The sequence below is a fragment of the Sylvia atricapilla genome, chromosome 6 (genome assembly GCF_009819655.1).
Source record: "Sylvia atricapilla isolate bSylAtr1 chromosome 6, bSylAtr1.pri, whole genome shotgun sequence".
NCBI lineage: Eukaryota > Metazoa > Chordata > Aves > Passeriformes > Sylviidae > Sylvia > Sylvia atricapilla.
Window position 1 is genome coordinate 61,823,067 of NC_089145.1, and position 19,303 is coordinate 61,842,369.

The following is a 19,303-nucleotide window of genomic DNA, read 5'->3' on the forward strand; positions in this document are numbered from 1 at the left end:
TTGGCAAGCACATTTTACTAAAGCAGTGACAAAGTCTACTGTTAAAGTGACTTCACCCAGTTCTTCCCTCCTGTCCAGTCATTTACTTGGAGTGAACAAATGGTAATTGTAGCTCTGCTTGAACACTGGCATTAAAATTCATGTGTTCTTAGAAAGTTCTTATTTTCATACAGGTCACATCTTGTTTTCCTTAGGTGTACAATCTCAAAACTAGTGTCAGGACCAAACATAGATTTCTCCAATTTGGTGTAATTTTACTTGAGTTTTCTCTGAACATTAAACTGTATATTTTAAAACTAATTTGAATTTTTTCTTGATTGAGAATCAACAGTTTGCAGTTCCTTGCTTGAGAACAGCAGTAGCCAGATGTTTGTAATACAGAAAAGAATTGCAGTTAATAGGAAGATAGATGTTAGAGTCTGGCCTGTTATGAATACTGCTGTGTTTCAGTGGAGGGTGTTGTTTTTGGGGAACTGTATAATAAACGACATGGTTTGCAGTTATGTTCTATTACAGAGAGTATTGTAAGTCTAGTTGTGCTCCTTGGATAGATTAATAGATGATCTTTTGATCTTTCTGGCTCATGTCTTTGCTCTTGATGGATAAGAAGTAATGTGAGCAGTAGAAAAATACTTCTGCAACACCATAAAATCTCCATAGATCCTTTCCTGGTGTTAATTACAGCAGAATTCTGCTATAAGAATGAAGGTGACTGACTTGAAACATCTTCAACTTGTTATCAGCAAGGTTTTCTTCTAATGATGACTTCTGCAAAGGAGAAATGTAGGAAGCTGTGTTGGCTGTGGAAGCTGTGGTGTTGCTGTGGCTCTTGGGTGAAATAATGGTGGAATTAAAAAACCTACTGATAGTCTGAGGACCTACGTGAATCTGGAGCTTGGTGTTTCCACCTGAATTTTTTTTTTTTTTTTTTTTTTTTTTTTTTGGTGGAGAACAGAAGAAAGTTGATCTTAAGAGACATTTAAGTGAGGTAAAATGATATGGTCCAGTTCAGGGTGGCAACTGTTTGAAAGAAATCTGAGATGAGAAGAAGCAGAAAGGAAGAGTCGTGTAAGACGAGAATAAGATGGTAAGGGATGTTAAGCTAGTGTACAACTACAGGAAATGCAGACAAATTAGCTGTGAAGTGTTTTATTTTATTTTTTGCCTGTGAAACAAGCTATGTATAGGTATTGTGAAAAGGACAAGCCAGAGCCCACAGAGAAAGCCCAGAAGTAGAGGGAGATAAGAGGCATGAAGGCAGAGCATTTGGGAATACTGACCTGTCACCATTTCTTCATACTGCACGTGCTCTCAGCTCTTTCTCCCTAATGTGGCCTTTTTGTGTAATTGCTGGTCCAAACTGGTTCATATGGGGATCTCTCCTCAGCTCCTTCTGTGTGTCAGTAGAGTAATTCCTGGTATCTAAAAGTCCAGAAAACTATTTTCTGACTACACCTATCCATCTGTCCATATTCTAGGTCTGCAGATTTGGGTTTTAGGGGTTTTTTTGAGCATTTGCTGTAGGTGAATGTTAGTGTGTACTGGTGATAACTGCATGGAATGTGTTCATAGCAGCCACTTGAAGCACTATTTGAAATTGTTAGATGCCTTTCCTGAAATTAAGTAGAAAACTGTCACCTAATACATTTAGTGTATTTTTGTACACACATGCATATATATATATGTATATATATGTGTGTGTGTTTTCTCTTTGTGTTTTTAATTGCCTTTAACCCATTGAAGATCTAATGCTTGGAGCTGTCACAGCAGGTTGCTTTGTCTCCTGTCTGTTGCTGTAAATGTTTCTGTCAGAATCTTAACAACAATCTGTAATGATACAGAATTTGCCAGTTTGCGAAAGTATTCTCAGAGCTGCGTTCATGGGCTAACAATGAGTTTGGTATTAAAAGAATGAAGAATGAACCCCAGAAATAGCTTGTTTGTGATCTAGTATCACTTCCTACCCTTGCATGCATGGATTTTTTTATACTGTGGGTTGGGTGTTTTTTTCCTTCTCTGTTTTATATACCTTCTGGGGAACTACTGGAACCTTTGTAGAGGGATTAAAAAAGTGATAAAAGCAAGTGTCAAGTATGTTGGTCCTTTATGTAACCCAGAGTTTAATATGATGAACAGCAACACCTAGCCTTTAGGCATGAATGTTCAGCTGCTGAGAGCTACAGCATTAGGTACTAATGTGGGCATTCATACCCACTGCCCCTCGCTGGAGTAATTCCCTGCAATTTATTTACTTTATCAAAGACACCAACCCTAATCTGACAGCATTTGCAATCTGCCAAAGTGTAAAACTGTCACAAGATGCATTTACATATATAGCAGAATCTGCATAGCTGTACAGGAGGTGAAGATAAGTCGATACAAACCTGTGTCAGTGAAGATGGGATTTTGTGCACAAAATCTGGCAAAACGATTTATCAAATTTTGAGCTGTCCTTGGTGCCAGATTAGAAATGGAAAAATTTATGAGGAAACGAATGACAATATTTTATGTCAGTTTATTATAGGACAAAGTGCAAATGGTAAACTAGCCACTCAAGTATTGAAAGCTCACAGTACATGGATATTAATCACTGCCTAGAACATGTTGCTAAATTATAATTCTCTTTCAGAGGATAACTATTTTTCATGATGACCATGATTTCCTTCAAAGCTTTGGCTTTATTTTAGGGTTTCATAACTTGATATAATTGTTGAAATGCTCAAAGAAGATAAAAATAAAGCAAGTGAAAAATTGCAGACAATTTTATGGAACATGAGGACCAGGAAAATGGTGTTGGTTTTTCTTGTTTTTTTTTTTTTTCTTTTGTGGATGTTAAGTTTTGTGAGTTTTTTGGTAGTTTTTCTTTTTTTTTTTTTTCTGTTTTCTAATATCTTCTCTAAAGGTGAAATTTGGATTTCCATCACAATCACAGATAAATGAATGTAGTAACGACACATGTACTTCAAAATAAAGATTACTGCTATAAGCTCTTTGTGGTTATTTATATGTAAGTTTCTTTTGTAAAATAATATATTGGGACAAAAAGGTTGAGGGCATCTGAAGTGTGTCCCTTTTTGCTATAGAGGAGTTGAAGTAAGGGCAACTTCCATGTGTCAAATCACAGTTCATTACCTTTCCAGCTGTTTCTTATTTGCTCCACATGGATCAGCAAAGACAAAAGAGCCATGCTCTGGACTTTATTGTTCCTTCCCTGCTTGCATTTGGGAAGATGCTACCCTTGAATATTAGTTTATATCCTCCTGGAATATTCCAGTCAGACTCGCAATACGAGATACGGCGTCATGAAGAGAACTGATATTTAAACCTCAGGAAACTAAGAAATGACACATTATTTTATGTGTATATATATATAGCATGGTCTATTCTGTTTTTGGAATATAGTGTAGAAACTTTGGTAGAGCAGCTGGTGGGTCCAAGGCACAGGGCAGCCGAGTGATCCCAGGATGGAGGCAGATGCAGGCTTTGCTCAGCACATGATGGAAGCCAAGTAACAGCAGCAGGAGGGCAGTTCTGGTAAACTGTGTTATTACATCTGCAAGGGCACCTCTGTCTGATTGCTAATGAGTTGGTAATGGGCTCATAAGAATGAAAATGCTGGAAAAGATAGAGGTGGCTTGAAGCTGCAGTGTGGTCGATGCAAGGCAAGGAACAGGTTGCCTATCTCAGATGTAAAATTGTTAAAATTGTGCAATAAAATGCTGCAGATATTAAAATACGAGGCATGTCTGTGAATCCTCTGTCTGGTAACATTAGCAAGTATAAAATGAATGTTGCACTGTGGGACTATAAATACACATCTATTGTGCTAAATTATCCTGGATGGAGGAGTAACGTGGAATTGCACAGCATCACATCGCTTTTAAAATGCAAACTTGTGAAAATTGTAACTAATAGAATCATCATTAGTTTCTAAAATTACTATTCCTATTAAAAGATGTTGAATTCACTGACTTTTTTTGGGGTTTTTTTGGTCAAAATGTAGCTGCTTTTGCTAGATAAAATTGTGAGTTGCTGCAGAAAGTAGAGTGTCAGGAAACTGGAACTTTGGAAAACAGGACATGAGGCATTAACCACCATGCTGACATAGGAAGGTCAGATTCTTAATTTACCCACAGTTAGCTTTACTTAGAAGGTGGAAATAAGTGGGCTTTATATTGTAATGAGAATTCATGTAGATTTTTTCCAGACTCACTAATTAAGTACCACTTGAAATTAATGATTGTTTTATGCTGAAAGCGTATTTACATTTTTTTTTTTTGTTATTGTGGCAAGGGATAGTCCAACATGAATATTTATTATAACTTTAGAAGTTATTTAACATTTTACACAGTGTTTCTTTATTAGTGCTCCTTTTAGCAGTTTGTTTTTCCCACATCAGTTTTAGAGTGGGAATGCAAAATGAGATTTTTGTTATGATGGTAAAATTGAGAAAAAAAGGTATTTCTTTTGTGCCCTGAGAAAACAATGTGGAGTTATGTGTTTGGTTTTTTTGTTTGCTTTGATTTGTTTTAGTGTTTATAGATTACATACGTAATTTTTTTAGTAGTTGTCAGACCATGTGCCTTGAAAGCATCTGGTTTTTATTTGTTATATAGGTAGATAACACATCATGTATTCACACTTCAAGTTAGTATTTAACCTTTCAACTTGCAATACTTTCCATTATAAGAGACATTTAATGACATATGTGTTACTTATGGGGCTTTTGAATGTATATTCTTCAGGTGTCTGCTGTCTTTGCATAAAAGCACTCAGAAATTGCTTCTAATTTTCCAATAACAGATATCTAAGAAGTGGGATTTTTGATCATAAAACATTCCTGTTTAATGGCCACCTTAAATTTAATAAACCTGAAAATTTAGGTATGTTCTAGATTTGGTATTGTAATATACTTAGTAATATACTATCGTTTTTTCCAGGACTGATGCAAGAAAAAGACATATTTTGATCTCTGTCCATTACTTTGGAATAAAAATCTTTCTGATACTTTTAGGCACTTGATTTTGCAAAAATACTAGATTAAAGTTTGTAAGCAAAGAATACAGAGGAAGAGCTTGGAGGAGAAATAGTCAATATAATGCACAATTTATCTTGGACTCTGCTTTTAAAAACAAAAAATAATAATTATTTGGCAGACCATTGAGAGGCAACTTTGGTAAGTGAAAGAAGTAAGAAATTTTCTTTTCCTCATCCAGAGTATTTACATTGTGTTGCCTGTGTCAGCTTTGAAATCTTGTGCTTGGACAGTCCATGTTTTCTGCTGTTGGCTAGTAGAATTGACTTTACTCTTCCAAGCTCTTTTGTACTGTTGTGAGACTTAAAATCTGTTTTACAGGTGAGGTATGTAACCTACATCACTGACACAAAAAAGGAGTAATAAATGCTTTCCCTAGATACCAATACAAACAGAAATGTTAGAATGGAATGATGGCTTACAGTGAAATCTACTATTATCCAAATATGTCTTTGTTTTCTCTTAGCAAAATGAATCTTAAAAAGATGACAGATTTTTATTTTAAAATTCTACTGCACTGGTTTCAGAGCAGGTAATTCAATTTGTTTGTCCATTCCATCACGTTTAATGTTCTCTGTTTGTATCTCAGTCATGCTGTTAAAAGATGCCCCTGATAAGTGCCAAGCAGCACAAGTCCCTGTGGAGACTTACATATGTTATAGAAGGTTATGATGTAAGACTGTGGACTTTATAAACTTGCACCATGAGCTCTTATATGGCTTTAGATTCAAAAGACCTTTTTTGGTGTAATAACATGAAAAACAGATGATCTGACTGTCCAGGTATTTATCATGGTGTGTAAAGCATACCTTCAGTGAACCATTATTGGGGCAGGTAGGAAAGGACTGGACTGCCAGGATGTGTTTGGATGGATGGATGCTCTGGTCTCTGGGCTGCTGGTGGGTGAGTCACCAGCAGAATTCTCTGCCCAGATGCCTCATGTGCTTTCCCATGAGCACTCCTTCCTTACCTTTCTCCTTCCCCAGTCTTTGATGAGGTGTGGGAGTGGTCCATTCTGGTTACAGAGATGTGGCAAGCAAGAGACATCAGAAAGTGCTGTCAGTGTGTTGTTTATATAGCAGAGACAGAATAACTGGAGTTGGCGCTTCCCTCCAGTATTCTGTGGCTAAAGAACCCTTACCTTCTTGTCAAGCTTAAGCTGCAGGCTGTAGCCTGTCTCCTAGGCAGGACTCTGCTGCTGCTCCATCCTTCTGCTCTTCAGGAAACTCCTTTGAACTTTCTGGCTTGGACTTCTGGACATTTATATTTCTCTCCAATGTAAATTTTTATGTTGGTATGTGAAGTAAGACCTAAGTGTTGGCATACCAGAGAGATGCCAGTGTCTTGGGGAAGTTGGACTGTGCATTGTGTTCTGGTTTGTAGTGGTTTGCCAAAGGGAAATACTGCTCCTGTGCTAATGGGATCTCTTTCATCCCTTTCTTCATGCTTACAGATACTGAGCCTGAATTTATTTTATTTTGTGTATACAAGCATGCCTTCAGATGTAAATACATGCATATATGTGTATATAACAATGTTGAAACTTTTGTCATCTACAAGAGAGGGCTGGGGAGAGTAATGTTAAAACTTAACACATATAATCCGCTGGGAATGATTGCTGTTGAAAAGTCTGTAGGGTGAAATCATGTAGTCAGTCAGCTAACATTCTTATCTAATTATTTTTACTTTTCCTATAACTCTTTTTGTCTGATGGGACTTAAATTATTTGCTGTAGTGTCAGTGAACTCTGCTCTGCAAACACTGATGGTGTTAGCTGCTGGGTAGATGGTCACTTGTTTTTGTGGTGACCCTGTTCTGAGGAGCAGGAGAAAGAGCAGGGAGGACTTTGTATAACCATGGTTTCTAGGTTCCTTGTGATGCTGACTATGTACAAATGCCAGGGCAAAATGAGTATTCCTTAAACCACCACGGGTGTTGTAGAGATTGTATTAATATAAAAGAGAAATGGGAGATTGGACTTTCTAGAAATTCAAACTCGATTTTGGTTTTAGTTTGTTGGACTGTAATGCAACATTGCTTTGCCTTTTGTTTGCTCCAAGGCTGAAGTTCCCATGGGGAGGAATTTCTGGCAGTGAGTGATCAGGTATTGTGTCAGGTAGCTTCAGCAGGCCAAGAACTTCACTGTTTATTCAGAGGGCAATCAAAAGTTGTGTGATGTAACTGCAGCCTCTTCCGCTTGAGGTGCTTAAACCCCAAAGTGTTAACTGAATTCCCATGGAGAAGTGTAAACCCCTCAGAGATTGAGACCACTTATTGTTTCTCAAGTGGTGACAAAATGCTGATGCTGTTTCTGTGCACTGGTATTGCTAAGCATGTCTGCATTCATTGTGGTGTAAATACAGGATGTGGTTGTGCTGCCTGTAGCCTCTTTCTTTAAGTTTGGTTTGACTGTTTTCAAAGGTATGACTAAGATGTGTTAATGCGGAAAACTGCCTTTTAGAAAATAAACAGTAGATCATTCTGTAACAGTGTGCACCATTCTCAAGTGTAAGGTAAAGACCTGATTCTGCAAATACATGTGACTAAATGCAGTGATGCAGCTCTGTCAACTCCCAGTCCCAATGAACTGGCTTCATATTCATTTACTTTGAGTCTCTTTAGATTACAATTGATAAGCATGTGAGGGAGCTGTCAGTTGATGGAGATGAAAGATATGAGGTTATGAAAATAATTCGATAGGAATAAATTACTTTAAAATACTAAATAAATGTATGTTACAGAATTTCAAATTGTTAAAATTATAATCAAATTAAAAGAGACTATAAAACCATGAAAATTGTATAAGCAGATTTAATCATTCTCCTATGAAGAATGCAGAAAGCATTAATCAGAATCTAGTAACAGTTGCCTATTGGGTATGGGAATTTGCAATATCCAGCCCGCTGGAAAAGCCATTGTGTCACTCTAGGAGAGAATAAAACTTAAAGCAGGAAGTAATGACAATTTGAATGATACTTGGAATACCACAGAAGGGATCAGTATTGGTGGTAGCAATGGAGCTTTATTGGAAATAAGTAAGTCAGCCTGGTGAAGATAGAACTCTGTTGTAATGGCTGAAGGCTTTCCAAAGTATGAGAGAAGATTTATGTCGTTTCATTATAAAATTGAAAAAGAACAGGAAACTATGGTCTGTGACTTCCGTGGTAGGAAGCAGTAACATTTTTGTGCGTGCATTAACTGATATTTTTGGAAGCATCATGCCAGCCCTTCATTAGGGTTAAAACAACTTAAGTGGCTGCACAACTAAGTACAACTGAGAACTGAGTCTGCTCTGAATTTTTGTTAGTTATTTTAATCCAGTGTTCAGTGAAAAGAGGCTTGGGACCTGAGGACAGAGAGAAATATTAGCAAACGGAGTGGCAGTAAGTTTGTCAGCCTGCATAACAGAAGGGAGTAGTTATAATAAGCAGTTCTTGTGTGCTCACCACTAAGAGCTGTTTGAAGTCCTGCATCATCACAACTGCAGCACTCATTTATTTTTCTTCACTTCTGTCTGCCAGTAGCTCATTTGCCAGCCCTGATTAGTCAGCCCAGTTTGGGATTCCAGTTCACCTGTGAGATGGCACCTCAGAAGTAAATCATCTGCGTACAAAAAACTCACTTGAATGTTACTATTAACAGAAGTAGCTTGTTATAAAAATACCTAAACAAAAATTTCATTCAGTATATAGACAGTGAAACAACAGAGAGAATATAATAGTAATATATTATATATATAATATATTACTGTAATGTAATATTGCTAAGTATATAGAAAAAGGTTACAAAAGTTCTCAGGTCAATAAGAAAGAATTTCTGGGCTGATGAAAGTAGAATTAATGAGTTTGGTTTTGTGTTTCTATTAATTGTAAAAAACTTTCTGAGGGAAAGCTGCATTGTTTGAATTATGTATCGTATATATTGAGGTATTTGCACATTAGCAAAAGTTAATGCTTTCTACATTATTTCTTTGTCATAAGCCAGTATAAAACGTAAAAATTTAGCTCTGGGAGATTTCAGCAGATTTCAGCTTTAACATTGGCATGGTTCAAAAGATTTTACATTGCTTCAGCAGCTTATTCTTTATGCCTACTTCTAAGAGGATAAAAGTGATTAACAGATTAGTAATAATTTAGTATTTTGGTAAGATTAATAGCAGTGTGGATGTCTTAGGGTTTTTGGGTTTTTTTCCTTCTTAAACTTCAAATACGATTCTGTGACTGGCAAGGATCTCCTGTGTTACCATCTGCCATTACAGACAGTCGTGTCATTTAACTTGAGTCGTAAATCTGTCAAAACTTGACTTCTAATAAGATTTGGGTTCCTGCCCTTCGGGCTTTACTTGAAAATACTGTCCGAAAGATGAATTTCTTTGGAGATATGGATTTCTTTTTAGATATGCAGCCTCATTGTCTTCCTAGTCACGTGATAGTCACTTTTGTTGTCTCTATATTGGGTTTTCTAGTTATTTTCCTTCTTTTATAGATCTGGAAGGTTGTCTTATTTTCTTTATCAAGGTTGTTGTGACACATTAACCAAGCAACACTTTGTCTCGCCCCATGAGATGCATTGTGTATTTGCCTAATTCTATTCATTTAATCTTATTTCCAAATAATCTATTTAATATTTTATTTATTGTCAGTGGAGTTTAGGGATTAGGCATCATACCTATGTTGAATTCTACCAGTACTTTTTTACTGGAGCACGGACAGATCACTCTACTGAATATACTTATAGTCAAAAGTACAGATTTTTGTTTGTAGAGGCATACCTCCATTTTCATACTTAGCTTCTGTAAGTGTTGTTATACACAACACTGTGTTTTGTGGTAATTTTGTGAGTTAACAAAATTAACACAGGGCCATGTATCCTCAATAGCATATCTTAAGAAAGATGTTTCTGGACTTGACTTTGCTATAAATAAACACAAATACTTTTATTTCAGTAAAAATCATCTTTGTTAATTGACCTAAAAAATCTATTTCAAAGCATTCTTTTGTGATTCAATTTCTGTGGAAGGTGGCAACTGGCCCTTGTTTAACAATGGAAGTTTCTGCTGAATATGAGGCAGAATGCTGATGTATAATTTAGTAAACACAAAAGTTGTTTCTAAAGGAGTCTATGATGTGTTCAAAAGAGGGTTAAAGAGGTTACTGAACATGGCCTCTCTTCTGAGTTGGCAGTCTAAATCAGAATTTTATAACTTGTGTTTGTCCTGACAGTGTCTCTGCAATGCACTGGTAACACACGTGGGGTATATGAGATGACAGCAAGAATCCAGAGAAGCCCAACTTTCCACTGCATTTCACAAATTACACAAATTGTGAAACTGAAAAAGCTTTAATGCTAGAAATAAAAATTGTCAGAAGTCAGGGTACAGGTGCCAGAAGTGTTTGGATTTAGTCCAATAGCCTAGCATTTTATTTCCTTTTGAGCAGTCTGTGACACCACTAGATTGTCTTGTACTTTAATGTCTCATTCATTCCCAGGATATTTGCTACACCTTGTAGCTGTGAGTAGCCATACAAAAAATACCACTGCCTAGTCTGGTGTGCCAGGTTTTTATCAGTCTAATAAAAAACAATCAAAGGGTATTATTGTGTCATATTGCTGATAGATTAGCTTATACAGTAGGTAGTGATGTGTAAAGGAAATCACTAATATTTTAAAAAGAGTATGCATAGTATAAATGAAACTGCTAAATAAAAGTATCAACCTTAAAAGTCTTTGAATTTGAACTATCAGTGGCCTTTGATATAACATAATTGTGGGTAGATATGTGAAATACATGACCTTTTACATTCTCAGGCCATGCAAACAAGCCCAGTTGGATGACAGAGTCTGAAATGTTTCTTTCTGCTCTTCTTTAGGGGTAGGAGAGAGATAGTTGTTGAATATGAAATTAAAATCTTTCCTTATTGCAATTCCAAAATCAGTGTTCAAGGAATTTTGTACCCTGTTCTCCTCTCGTCACACTCACTCATTGGCATTGACTAAACTTAATGTTCTTGTTATTTAAGTTCATCTTCAATATTCCTTTGTTTTTCTTCTTCCTCTAATCATAATTGTGGAGGTTAAACAATCAGAAACAATTGGTGAAAATAATCCACGTAGCAAGTTTTGGGTTTTTTTTTTTTATTAGGGAAAAAGCTCTTTGAGCTGATTACCTACTCAAGCCAGTGTGGAGATGTGTTTGTTGTGTGCTTGTATGAAGACAAACTCGACTTTCTTAGTAATGAGCAATTCGTTGTTGAAAGACTTAGATTTTAAAATTTTCTAATTTAATTTTAATGATCATTTTGCCATATAGGTTTTTTATTTATTTTAAAATCTCAAGGGAATGCATTCATGTGAAATGACGCTGATACATGGCAAGTTATTTGGCCATTGTGGTTGACAGGCGTGGACCCTGTGGTTTAGTGGCTTTTTATATCTTTGTGCAGGCACAGACTTTGGAGGAAGGAGAAGGGGGAAGGACAAGGTACATTTGTTTCCTCATGATTATGTTTTTATTCAAACAGTTGATAAGTTTTGTTTTTTTACTAATTTGCTTCTTGCTATTTTGAAGTTTTCTTCAAGACCCTGTTTCAGAGATGACTGCTGCATTTGAAATACAGGATTGGGTGTCTCTTTGAAATGCCATTCTGTTTAGAAAGAACACCTACCATTTAAGTAAAATTATAGTGCTCTGAAAGCAAAAAAATAGTCTTTTGTCACTTCTGTATATTTATGCATATTTCATTTTAAACAAAAAAGGATTTTTTTTTTCCAGCCTGGCAGAAGTAACCATTGGCAACTTTTTTTTTTTTTTTTTACTTCAGCTTTTTCACAAACACAACCACTTCCATTCAGGATTGGATGATTCCATTGTTTTGGTTGTGTGGGCTTTTGGGTGAAATTAAATGCTTTTCTCTTGGATCCAGCTGTAATTCAGGGGAAGGGAGGAGGAGGCTGATGTGATGTGGGGAAGTTGGCATGGGCTCTCTGGTTGTTATACTGAGTAGGCAGACAGGCTATGAGTGATTTGCCCAGCTGTTTTTGTTTTTTTTTTTTATGAGACAACCACTGCAAAGTGGTCACTTTCTTCCATGGTTATTAAATCTTAAGAACAAAAAAGAATCTGGACTGTATTTAGGATAAGATTTAGCAAAACGTAGGTAAGTTTGCAAATTGGAAACATTCTGAGTAATGGTGAGATCTGACATGCATTATTGCACTGAAGAACATTAAACATTTTGTCTTCTTCCCTTTACAAGTAAATAAAAATATACAGTTGCAAAGAATATTTCTAGATTGTTTCTAGACCACTCAAACCTTGCATATCTGCATTTCCAGCTGTTCCATTGTACGTATTGAGTTATTACAGCTTTCTCTGTAATGTGACTTTTTCTGAGTGGTGTATTTTTTTTTTTTTTTATGTGTTGAGGGAGATTATCTGCACAGACTTCCGTAGGCTGTAAACAGAACTCCTTGCTGCAACCAGGTTTGTGGCTGTGGGCTGAGATGATCTCCAGTCTCTAATCAGATCAGTCCACAGAGGAACCAGTGGGCGGGAAGGGAGGGAATGGTCAGAAAACAAGAAGCACAATGTACATGTGCGTGTAATTTAAATATGCACCTGCCCGTGGTGCCACGTCTGTACATGCAAAATTGTTTCTGGCCCTGGAAATGTGATCTATATTCAGATTTGGCTTTGCATAACAATGCAGGCATTTTGGTTTTTACTTCTTTTTGCTACTTGTGAATTTTTGTTCGTTTTACTGGGTTTCGTGTGTGAAACCCCCTTTCTCCTCCTTACATAATTGTCAATGGTAGAAATGATGATGCTGGTGAATCTTTTAGTGTGAAAAATGTGATAGAATATACGTAGAACCTTTGCTTATATGCATCCATTTAATGGACAGATTTGAGGTTTTTTAGCTTTCTTATTATGTTCTAAGTTTTACTGTGGTACAGCTTACAAATGCTCAGCACAGCAATAAGAAATGAATGCAAACCAAATTAATTTAGTTCCTAAAGGTCAGTTTTTATGTAGATACATAAAAGCAATTACCAGATGCTTTTCAAAATCATGGCCTCAGCTGTTATTTTAACCCTGTTGATAATTCCAGAAAGTCACACTGGTATGTCAGTGCATCGTATCCAGTTTCAAGTGCTCATTTGCCTTATTGGAGCATAGTAATTAATGACCAATGTATGCTTCTAATGGTACATTGCATGAAGTGAATCAAAGATGACATTACCCGTGAAGCATTCCTCAGTGACTGCTTTAGGGTTTTGGAACATCATTTGTTGTTACTGAAGCCATACGTATTGGCAGTTCAGCTCAGTGTGCTGGATCACTGCAGTCAGATCAATGCATATTTGAAATGTTTATAGCTTTGTTCTCACACGGTTGTGCACTCGCTGGTTTTAAAGGCAAAAACTAATTGAGGAGAAATTACCTGCTGATAATATGTAATTAGTTGAATAAACGTAGTTGTTGGTGCGAGGGGAAAAAGAGAAGGCATTCACGAAGCAGAGATATTACCTCTATGGTGCTTTGGTAAACACTGCAAGGACAACCCTCCCTCAAATTTTCTTTATGCAGGCACAGAGGATCTGATACAATTAAACAGATCTGTTTGTCATAATAACACATCCAGCCATTATTTCATGGTTTGATCATGCATAAGGAAGAATCAAAACAGTTGAACAAGTCATGGGAAACTGCTTAGATTGGTACTTCTAAATGATAATTAAAATGTTTTTATGAGAACGGCGACCCCTTCAGTGCTTGAGGAGAGAGTCAAGTATTGGGGCTGGTTGGCACGAGGGGTGTTAGGTAGCATGTGTCAGTAGGTGTTTGTGTGTGCAGCACCTTGAGTGTTCAGTGTTGGGCGTGGGAGGCACTGGTGGGTTTCACACAGAAGGACCCAGCTGCAGCTGGGCTGCCTTGGTTTGGACCCTGGCATTTTGTCACAATCTGTGGGCCAGGAGTCCCCTTGTGAGGGGCACTGAGAATTCGTGGCTTGCTGCCATGCAAGTAAAATGCGTGTGGTCAGAACTAAATGGATTAACCACCGCTGTTTTGGAATAAAAAAAGGCATTGCTTTTTTTTTTTTTTTTTTTAAACTTGTCACTTTATGTGTTGTCTCTTCTGTAGGGGCAGGGGAAAAAAATGTGAAAGTTCAGACAACAAAACTCAATGTTTTTTTTTGTCTTGCCAGGAGAGGTGTGTGTCTCAACTACGAGAGGAAAATTCAAGCAGCTTAACTGAGTTACTAGATTTTAAAATGGTGGTGCATGAGGCTAGAAGTGTTGGTCCCTCTGTTTTCCTTTTATCACAAATTAGTCTGCTAATATTTTTACTCACCTTTGTATGGTCATGCAGCTTACAGGACATACAGCTGTCTGCCCCCTTTGACTATGAACATTACTGCCCATTTTCCTGCTTCTGATCTGTTCCAAAAGACTGAGGTGAACATGAACACCAAATTTTGTATATTCCTATTCAGTGTATGAGATCTTGGTCGCTTGGCTGCTGGCAATACAATCCCCTGCTCCCTGCAGGCTTCCAGTTGCTAGGATCTTTGTATATTAAGTGTCTGTCTTTTCACCCTGGCTGGCTGGGAGCCAAATGGCTGAGACTTCAAGCAAATAAGATTATTTTACAATGACTCGTTTGTTTTCAGAACTTAGAAGGGTTTCTTTATATGTTAAATGAAGGTCTAAAAAGTTTTCTTACTTTGTGGCAGCTGCTTTTTTGCTGGCAGGAACAGAATTTTGACTTTGCTTGTAGTGCTCTGCAAATAATGTGGTTAATGCCATAGACTTCAATTTCTCTATATAAAAGGCAGGAAGCCATAATTTCCTTGCTCTAAGCTATATATCTTTAATACAGTGTTCTGTATGAAAATACCCTGTGAACTGGGAGCTTCAAGGAGCTGATGCACCTCTTTGCTCCCAGTGTGAATGTCTTCTCTTCATCATTTGTAAGTTAACTGTTCTGATTTTAAGTAAGAAAAAAACATAAATCCCTATTTTGTGGCCTTGTTGAAGCGATTGTTAGGAAGACAGCTATAAAAGAAGAAAAAAGAAGCATCAATTGTGGAACATAGTTCTGTGACTGAAAATTGTAGCACTGCTCAATGAATGAAAAGTGCATTAAAAAGACTTTTTAAAATAGTTTTCAGAAAGGCAAGACCCAACACTCAAAATTAAATTTTCAGAGACATGATTAAGCCAATAACTTTTCACAAAAGCATTTACAATTTTTTTAGCAGCAGGAGAACTTCTATCTCATCAAAAGCAATAGGGACGAACTTACTTAATTCCAGAATCAGAGGAGAAGAGCCCTGAGAAAAGTTCCAGTCCCTTGTTGTGCCTGAGAACAATACTGTGAAATATATTCTTTATTGTAGCAGAAGAGGTGAAATTTAATGGGTGTGTAATTCTGTACTGGAAAAATTAAGCATTTAAGTAGGGCAGTATGGAAGTGGGTATTGGAACAACCAAACCCATGCAGGAGTTGGGGGTGACAGTGCATTCATTTCATGTGTTAGATACATGATTCCGAAGACGCGCGTCCCAGACACGTTAAACTCTAAGACAGCTTTTGTCTTGATGTTTAAAAATATTCTTGAGGCAGATAGGTCTGACTGAAATTAAACTGTCAAATAATCTGTCAGTGCTGGTTGGGTGGGGGTGGACATGTATTCACCCACGCTGAGATCCAAATACTTCCCTTGTGAAATGTGGCAGCTATTTGGGAGCTCTACACGACCGCGCAGGATAAAAAATGGGGAAGTATTTATCCAGTTGAACTTACAGTGGGAATTCTAGATAATCAGAAGGGAAAGTCACAGGACTGTGACTTGCAGAAAGGAACATTAAACTGTAGGAATGTACATTATGTAGTTTTCTTGCTTTGCACTGAAAGTTGGGGGTATTCTCATGTTTACCAGGAGAGTTGTAGGTACAGACTTTCAAAGGCACAAGAGGATTTCTAAATATTTCAAGTCAGAACCAGCTCTGTCTGCACCCTTCTTTGTCCAGCCTGTTTTGGGAATGTGTGGGGATGGAGATACCACAAGCTCTCTCCAAAATACATTACTGGCATTTAAACCACCTTTTTCTCTTAATATTGAACTTTTATTCACTCTAGATACACTTATTACTGCTTATCTAGAGGCAGAAGTAAGGGCTGTCAAAGTTTCCTTCTGTCTATCTTCTTTCACCTAGTCATTGCCTAGCTCTTTAAATTTTGTCTTTTGTAGCACATTTTGTTAATTTTTTCTGCTTCTGTCCTTGGGCTGTCTTTGGATGGGCAGAACCAGACTGTGTGTTACATTGGAGGTGTCCCCAATGCCAAAATGAGCATCAAGATAATTTCAGATATCTGTTGTACACCTCTTTTGATGTCCTGAGACTGAAAGAAAAAGATGTTCTGAGAAGAGTCCCAGGAAATGTTAGCCTTCTCCAATTCAGCCTGACAGTGAGTGTTGTTGCAGAATATGACATTATGGTAATTTGTTCTAATACTTTTTTGTATCAGAAAGCCATAGGAGTTGTCTGAATTAACTCCTTTTTAAATAGAGCATCTCTATTTCAAACAAAAATCCTAATGTGAAAATAGCACAGCCATATTTGTTTTTCAGTGAGGACTTGTTTTAGATACATAAATTAAGCAAGAAAAGAAGTTGGACCAGCAAAATAATTGTTGTCTAATCTAATTCTACGTAGCTTCAGCTGCTAGAAATTGGAACTTGCAGTTTCTTTGTCTGCTAGGCAGATGAAGATCCATAATAGAAAATCATATTTCACTTTCTGGTACTGATGCTTATCAAAAATTATCAAATCCTGACCTGTCTTTAGAAATTAAACAGTTTAATCCCCTGCTGCAATGGGCAGGAGAGTATGTCTTTCAGTTCCTTATTTATCCTATTAGTCCCCCTTGAATCCTTTTGCCAATGGCCCAAATTTTTGAATTTTAGATATGAGAAGACTTCTGGTTGCATTTATATCACTGCCAAAAGCTGAGTTAGTAAATCCATATGATTTTGATATTCCCCAATTTATGGCAAAAATAATTCACTGGTAGTACATGTTCTACTGCATGGGTAAATGTACTAGTAATGATGTAGTAATGTACTAGTAATCTACTAGTAGTGATCTACTGCACTGGCTAAATGTCATTATTGCTTTTCAGAATACAGTCCCGTTTACATCAGAGGAGTTTATATTCCATGTCTCCACGTGTCTGAAGTAACATTTTGCAAAGTCTGAATCTGTGTTGCTGTTAAGCTGTGCTTGCATTTTCCTCATTACATAACCAAGTTATCTAGTTCTGCCATAAGCTAAGGTAGTTAAATAGTAATACTGTCCTTCATAATTTCATTTACTCTATTATTCTGAGAAGCCTACAGCTCTGTGTCCCTTAATCAAGAGCAGCAAATAAGGTTTTTTTTTCATCCTGATTACTCCAAAACCCAACCACTGACTTTTAACCTCTTTCACTTTTGCTTTTTTGGACTTGACAGTATGTGTGCAGCTTTTGTGAGTCCTCTTCAGCACCCATGTCAACTGATGTTAGAGCCCAAAGTGTTTAATCATTAATATTCGATAATATCTTTTCCCCAGATGGGAAAGTAATTGGTAAATCTTTGTGGATGATAGAATTGTTAAAGTTCTTTTTGTTCCTAAAATATTAGCAAAACTTTTAGTGTGCTTCAATTATGCTGACAGTGATATTTCCACACTGCTTTGGGCTTGTTCTTTACTTTTCTACAACGTTAATGTTTCTATTTATATTTGTTGCTATCAAGCTTCTGTTTTGGACATTATAATTTTATATGTATGGAGAACATACTTTAAAAGCTCCTTTTTGCAACCTGGCAATTTCTGTGTTTAATGCAGTTATATTTTTGAAAGCAATTAAAAAAGAAATATTAACTATCCTTAAGGTTTATTCAAATACTTTAAATTGTTTTCTTCATTCATGTTTCCAGATTTGCAGAAGGCTTAGACATTGTTGAATCTTTATGCCTCTTTGTGCTGAGTGTTCCTGCAGTAAATACATGCAATTAAAGGAAGCACTGGATGCAAATGGTCCCATTACCAAGACAGAAACTTTGTTGTGATCTGCTTGTGATCCTGTTCTCCTTTCAGTGGTTTCCATTTCTTTGCTGACAGTGTCCTAGTATCATGATTAGGACTGCATTCAAAAAGTTGCACATTCCACCTCTGAAACTTTAAGGTAGGATGCTTGGAACCCACGTGCCTCTTCCCAAGGGATTCACTCTCTAGAAGCCTATATATAGCTTTTGTACTATTATATAAAAACTGCCATTATTTTTCATGGTGAAAAAACCCAACAAAACATGTTGTTTTCCAGTCCCTAAACAGGTGTTTGGCAAGGGAAATCCTTTTGGGTGTCGTGGACAATGAAACCCAAACTTCCTATGACATGGCCTACTCAGAGCTACAAGGCAATGCTAAATCTGCATAAAACAATAATTTACAGGCACTTTTGTCCTGATGCTTTTTACCAGCTCTTATGGACAGCTTCCTCTTAGTGGGGAATTACTGTGTATAACATGGCATTATGAGTTGTTCATTCTAAGTTATTCATCTGATCCCCAGTACAGACCTGGTTCTAGGTCATGCTATATTGGTGTCCAGCATGAGTATCCTCAGCCTTTTCTTCTGCTAGAATTCCCTCCTGATTATTTTCCTTACAGAATTAGGGAGCCCAGTAATCCTGTGACTTGGTGGTGTCACTTTATGCTTTATTAAAAACCATCCCAGTTATTAATAAATGGAAGTTTTATCCATGATTAATAAGGATTCTAGTTAGTAATAAATGGAAGTTAAACTGACAACTGACTAAGGAGAAAACCAATTATTAATACTAAAACTTGAACCAATATGATCATTAAACATTCACGTTTCTATCACATTCAGTATGAGAGATGCCTTGACAAGTATTTTTCAAATGACTCTTAGTGTATTTCCTGAAATATAGAATTAATATTGAGGGAGGGGATGAAAGTGTACAGATTCTCTCTTAATATTTTACTAAAAGTGTAAGGGAATTCTGCTTTTTAAGGAGTAAACCACATACTTGGGAACACTTTATTTAAAATAGTACTCTTGATCAGAGATATTTTGTTTTGTTTCTGTGCAAAACAAAAACTTTTTAAGCAATCATGTAGTATGTACAAGTAGTATGTATAAGGAAATGAGAGTGATCTGTAGGTCTCTTACCTTCATTAGATCTTTTGAGAT

General features: G+C 36.7%; 1 protein-coding gene across 5 annotated transcripts in view; it reads left to right on the top strand.

Annotated features, from left to right (window-relative positions):
* The window catches only part of PRKD1 (protein kinase D1), a 121,540-nt gene that overhangs the window by 33,190 nt on the left and 69,047 nt on the right, over positions 1-19,303 (top strand). Inside the window, exon 1 of one of the 5 annotated variants that reach the window (XM_066322161.1) lies at positions 3,979-4,883. The exons of 2 other annotated variants lie outside the window; for them this stretch is intronic. The gene's annotated coding sequence lies outside the window, so the exon portion shown is untranslated. Of the gene's footprint in view, positions 1-3,978; positions 4,884-8,284; positions 8,419-14,996; positions 15,010-19,303 lie in introns of those variants that run through there. 2 more of the 5 variants (XM_066322162.1, XM_066322163.1) reach the window with 2 other exon arrangements.